General features: G+C 37.1%; 1 pseudogene; it reads left to right on the top strand.

The window, feature by feature from the left end:
• The first annotated feature begins 6,384 nt into the window (after positions 1-6,384).
• On the top strand, positions 6,385-6,549 carry LOC119815995 (annotated as a pseudogene).

Here is a 6,549-nt window from a genome sequence, read left to right as displayed (position 1 = left end):
GCTGAGCCCAAGTTTTAGCACAATTAGTTTCCAGGATATAGATGCAAATCGAGCAACCTGCCCCAAATTTGCTACTACCATCTTTTGAATCTAATTGAATGCATTCTTTGAAACTGTAAGTCAAAATTAACCCTTCTTTAGCTTATATTTGTCAGTTATTTTGCTGTGGCAACATTAAAAGTAGCTAGTACAGAGCCCCATGATTCTAAAGACATGCTCTCTCTATCTTTCTAGTTAAAAATGTGGAGGTAAGTGGGGGACTGATGGATAAATAATAGATAGGACCAACTGAGAGGACTTCTTGATGCCAGATGGCAGGGGGAGTTGCGATAAACACATCTCAACCAACTTAGGCAAACCAAGAAGTAGGACCTTTTTTTTCAAAGTTTGAGTTTGATGGCCTTTTTCTGTGAAATGTACTAATATAACAAGTTTGACTCACCAGGAGATGACGCACACAGCTCAGGGATTTTGAAAAGGCACTGCTTAACCTTGCTAAGAAACACTGGCTTTAAGAACAGCTGGAATATTGCTTTCCGATTCTCAACCCTCAGCCCAGCAAGGACGAGAGATGTTTTTGATAAAGAACAAAAATAAGCATAAAGAATACCTCATTGAGCAAATAAATGTAGTGACTATTGCCAGCATTGGGAAAAACAACTTGACTTAAAATAATCCTTTTGTTTGTAAGTAAAGGCGGTACTGGTGCTACAGGATGCTGGAGATGCGTATTATATGAAGAGACCATTTCAAAGTGTCTTTTTTTCCTTTGACATTTTAAAGAAATATTTTTAATCTGTTCTTATACAATCCAGCATTCACATCTTATTACTAACAACTGAAACATCAGGTTGGAGTTGAGTGTTATCAATGAGGTGACTCAACCATGAATAAGGACTACCTCTATGCATTGCATAAGTACTTGAAGAGGAAAACAGACAAACAGTGATTTTGAACACAAACACTGAACTAATCATTGAGGTGGCATAAATGTGGAATATAAGATTAGGATCTAGTGCCATGGATTTACTTATTCCGACTATGTGTAAAGACATGAGGAAAATAAAATATAAATAACAGCATCTCCATTTATAAGCAAAGCTGATTTCCATAAGAAACAATCCACTTGAGCTTGCTTGCCAGGGGACATTTTTTTGAAGGGAATGTAGAAGAATCTCACATACCAAAGGCAGAAAACCAAACATAACTCAAATTTATGGGAGCTAGAAAGTTACTGGGAACATAAATAAATATCTCTACAATGAGCATTTCTCCATGTTCAACACTTTGTTGGCCCTTGTTCTTTAACACGACATTCCATGTTTGTCTCATAATAGTTGTGATTCTAACCATGACTTCTCTCTGCTTTAGTTAAGGGGACACTGTGTCACAGCTATTCACTTGAAATTTCCTCTTCAGAGACCTTTTGATTTCTGGATAGGACATACGTTGAAGGAATTTAAACTAGGTGTCCAGCACTGAACAGAAAAGAGTGACTGAGTGTGCAAGTTCACTTAGTATGGTTTGTGATATCTTATCTCCATTTTCTCTCTGACTATGAAAAGGCAAGGCTTTTAGAAAGGCATGGAAAAACATGAAATTCTCATATGGTCATATTTACATGAAAGAGGGTAAAAATTATTAAGACAATATATATAAAAGGCCATAGCTCTCTAGTGATGAAGACATGGACTAGAATGGAAATCAAACTTCACTGTGGGGTTGGAGGTAAGATGGGGTCAAATAAATATGGGACTATTAGGATGATATTGAATACAAGGAATAGTATGCTATGAGACAAAGATGTTAATATATATGTAGCCTTTCTTAAGGAATTTTTGTGCAGTTTAAATATTGAGACTTTTCTTCTGGTTAATACAGATATTGTATTATTTCAAAATATTTATTGAGCATCTACTGTGTGTCTGATACCAGTATTAAGGGAAATGTATAAGGAAACAATATCCAATCAAAGAAGCCCTCATTTTAATGGAGAATACAAAATCAGTTATTTCCCAGATATTCTTAGATGCCACTGAATACTGAATTATTAAATAATTAATATCAAGCTTTTCCTTTCTTTGAAATCAGATTCCTTAAGAAGCAGGAAATTTTGTTTCTGGCCCTCTTGGTTTATAACCTCAGAGGTTTATAGACTGCAAGAGTGTGCTCTTATCTGAAAATTTTAGCTAGAAAAAAATATTAGGTAACACTCTGTAAGGCTCATATTTATTACTCTGCTTTTTCTTACACATCTGAGATAAGGAGAACTGGGTATTAAGATTGGTTTGTTCATTTATATATATATAGGTTATTTTCATGTAGGTGTCTTTTAGCCACTTATTTTATTGGCTCTATTTACCTCGGGATATATTAGAACACTCAGGACTCAGCTGAGCTCTGTCGTCTGGTTTCTATTGACTTCCTTTTCATATGGAATTCCATTCTGGTTGTGATTGTGTAGTTTTGTGATTGTGTAGTTCATTTAAAATGTAATGTATAATTAAGAAATATAGGTTAATAGATAATCATCTGTAATAGTCAAGTTTGTAATCATGTTATTTAGATTTTCTAGAAGTGCAGAGATATATTTCAGATACGCACTCTTCATAACTTTCAAGGACTACAGAATATGGCATTTAAAATGTTTTAATAAGTTAGGAGTTTCCACAACAATGAAACACATCGCTCCTGGCAGAACCAGGCTACTTTCTGAGGAAGATGGGCTTCAAAGAGGCTCTTTATGGAGTTTGCTAGCCATTTGGGCAAGAAACTGCTCTTGCCTGGACTGCTTCACTGGATGTGCAGTACCCACAGAGAGATGACTCGTGAACATGCCTAAAGGTGAGATGGTCCTGGGTTTCTGCTTCATGAAAGAGTCTGCGAGATATTCTACAGGACACAGAAGAAAGTGACAGAACTGTCTTTAAAATTTCCTGCTCTTCATGGAAAAGTCTGCCAGATACTATGGGCCTGTAGGCTGAGGATGGATGCCCCAATGGTACAGAAGAACTTTGGGTGACTGTCCAGGGAGTGAGATGTCTCTATCAATTCTAGAGTTTTAGAATTTGCTTATAATGCACTTCCTGTTTACTTAGGTAATATTATATCCTTCTGGAGTCTTTGATGGAGTTGAAGAACTTATAGTTAGAGTTCTCTTTAGTTATGATAAAAAATAAAGTAAATATAACTATTATAACTGTAATTCTTATTTGATACCTGTTTTGTTATATGTAATTTTACTATGTTAAAGTTAAAGCCTTCCTTTTGGTTTAAACAGAAAAGGGGAAATGGTGTAGGAGTTCCTTCTGTTTGTGTGTTGCTTTCATTGGATAATGAATGAAGAAACTGCCTTGGTCTAGTTGATAGGACAGAACTTAGGTAGGTGAAGTAGACAGAACTGAATGCTGGGAAGAAGGGCAGAGTGGTGGATGCCACCGTTCTCCTGCCTGAGGCAAACACTGGTTAGAATCTTGCCAGTAAGCCACAGTCATGTGGCAATACACAGATTAATAGAAATGGGTTAAATTAAGATGTAAGAATTGGCCAATAAGAAGTTAGAGCTAATGGGCCAGGCAATGTTTAAATGAATACAGTTTCTGTGTGATTATTTCAGGTGTAAGATATCCACGCAGCCAAGAAAAGCAGCCTGCTCCTCTTGTTACATCATTCCATCAAAGAATATAAATTATACTAACTTTTAGGGTCCTTTCTGTTGTTTTGCATTTCATTATTGTCAGGAGATTTTATAATGAGCTATTGTGGGCCATGATACAATTGCCACTTATAGCAATTGATAATTCAGATGTCACCCCACTCAAGAGATTATTTTCAGATGGAAAAGCCAGCAGCACCCCTGACTTTGAAAACTGTTGTTTTCATCTGTAATTTAGCTTGTGCAATAACAGCTATGATATCTTACTAGTATCATGCCTTTTCATGTAATGTGTGCATACAATCTCATGATTAGATCTCAGTCTTATGGGAACACATATTGTAGATGGTCAAAAGGATGATTTCTCTCTACATGATGTTCTCCACATTACAGTCAGAAACTTAGAAGCCTTACTGACAGAACAAGTTGGCCAGACATGCGTCCTCTGGACAGATCACAAATGGAACTATCACAGATTTTAATTATGAAATTGCAGGTGTCTGGCCTTGTAGGAACTAAGCCTTCAGAGGATTTATGATGAATTAGGATGGTATTGCAGAGGTCTCTCCTTTTCTATCTTAATCCTAATAACACATAACTGACTAATCATGTCGAGATATTATTAATTACACTTAAGAAATAAAAAATAATACACATATTCTTTGCCTTTTTCCTTAGATCTCTCAATAGTTTAGTTTTCTCCCTTTGTAACCTGTAGCAACCCCTTTAAAAGAGGACAGGGACCTTGTTACAGCTAAAACTTCAGTTAGATGCAAACTAGCTGCTAAGTTTTGCTACACTTCTTCAAAGAATGCCTGTGTCCCTGAGAATTTTTGTAGCTTTTTATTACTAACAAGTTGCTAAGGAATGATATCTATCTATCCATCCATCCATCCATCCATCCATCATCTATCTATCTATCTATCTATCTATCTATCATTCTATCATCTATCTATCTATATGTATATCTATCTATCTATCTATCATCTATCTCTATCTATCTATCTATCTATCTATCTCTATCTATCTATCTATCTATCTATCTATCTATCTATCTATCATCCATCTATTCTTGGGAATTTATAACAGCAGAAAAAGTACAATAAGACTATAGAATATAGAGATAGAAAAAGATGAACATGGGATGTACTCACTCATAATTGGGTTCTAGCCATAAATAAAGGACATCGAGCTCATAATTCATAAAAAATCCTAGAGAAGCTATATAAGAAGGTGAACCCAAAGAAAAACTTATAGTTATCCTCCTGGATACTAGAAGTAGACAAGATTGCCAGACAAAAAATGGGAACATAGGGGTGGGGTGGGATGGGGGGAGGGGGGATGGGGCGAGAAAAGTGTGAAGTGGAGGATGGGAAGAGCTTGGGGGAATAGGATGGTTGGGATATAGGAAGGGTGGATATGGGAACAAGGAATTATATATCTTACTTAAGGGAGCCATTCTAGGGTTGGCAGAGACTTGACTCTAGAGGGGTTCCCAGGTGTCCAGGAAGACGCCCCCAGCTAGGTCCTTGGGCAGCTGAGGAGAGGAAAAAAAAAGAATGTAGAAGAAATAGATTGAGAAGAAATAAGATGGAAAAGTAGAAGAAATGAAAAAAATGTAAAATAGATAATGCACGAAACAATCCCACACCAGTTTGGATTCAAAGGGGTATTTATTTTAGGGGAAAAACTTACAGAACACCAACAGCCAGGAAAGGAGTCTAGTCGCTGGAGCAAGAGCAGGAAGCAGAGGGTTGATGCTCTTTTTAAGAGAAATATACCACTCCCCGTGGGCTGTTATCTCAGAGGCTATCAGCTGAAGGAGCGGAAGGCACTCCTGCAGCAATAATTAGAATAAGAATGAATTGAAACAGAATATTGTAACAAAGAGTTGGAATTAGAATTGAAACAGAGAATTAGAGCAAAGATAATATAGACAATTAGGACAGAAGAATTCATGTAGAGGCAGTAGAATAAAGAGAAAAATCAAGCACACATGTTTAGAAAGAATGTGTGAGAGAAGTTTTTTCTATGGCCATCAGACTTTATTTAGTTCCTATGCTTATAGTGACTTCTCCTTTTTTAAATTTATTTTATTTTTTAAAAACAGAAAAATACTATCTTTTTTATTTTCTATACCAATCCTAGTGCCCACTCCCTCCCTTTTTCCCCTCACCACACTCCTATCTACTCCTTAGAGAGGTCCAAGACCCTCCCTACTATATCTAGGCTGAGCAAAGTAGCTATCTAAAGAGAATAGGTTCCCAAAAAGCCAGTACAAGCAGTAGGATTAAGTCCTGGTGTCACTGTCAATGGCCTCACAGTCTGCCCCCAAAATACAACTGTCACCCACATTCAGAGGGTCTAGTTTGTAACTATGCTGGTTCCTTTCCTGTCTGACTGGAGTTGGTGAGCTCCCACTAGCTCAGTTAAACTCTTTCAGTGGGTGTACCCATTATGGTCTTGAACTATTTGCTCATATTCTCACTCCTCCCACTCTAAAATTGGACTTTGGGAACTCAGCCCAGTGCTCCAAGGCGGGTCTCTGCCTCTGTTTCCATTAGTTGCTGGATGTAGGTTCTATGGTGACATTTAAGATATTCATCAGTCTCACTAGAGGGTAAGGTCACTTTGGGCATCCTCTCCTCTATTGCTTAGCTTCTTGACTAGGGTCATCCTTGTGGATTCCGGGGAATTTCTCTAGTGCCAGGTCTCTTGCTAGCCCCATAATGGCTTCTCGGCCTTTTGGTGAAGATCAAGTCTAGTATCTGTTCTTATCTTTTTCAACACTGAGTGAAAACCTTTAAGACAGGCCCATGAAGGTTTTCAATAATTTATCTATTTATTGAGATTTTAATTTAATTTGGGTAGAGTCTTCTATCCAAAGACTCTCA

Source organism: Arvicola amphibius, chromosome 5 (assembly GCF_903992535.2).
Source record: "Arvicola amphibius chromosome 5, mArvAmp1.2, whole genome shotgun sequence".
NCBI lineage: Eukaryota > Metazoa > Chordata > Mammalia > Rodentia > Cricetidae > Arvicola > Arvicola amphibius.
This window is presented reverse-complemented; position numbering and strand designations above follow the sequence as displayed.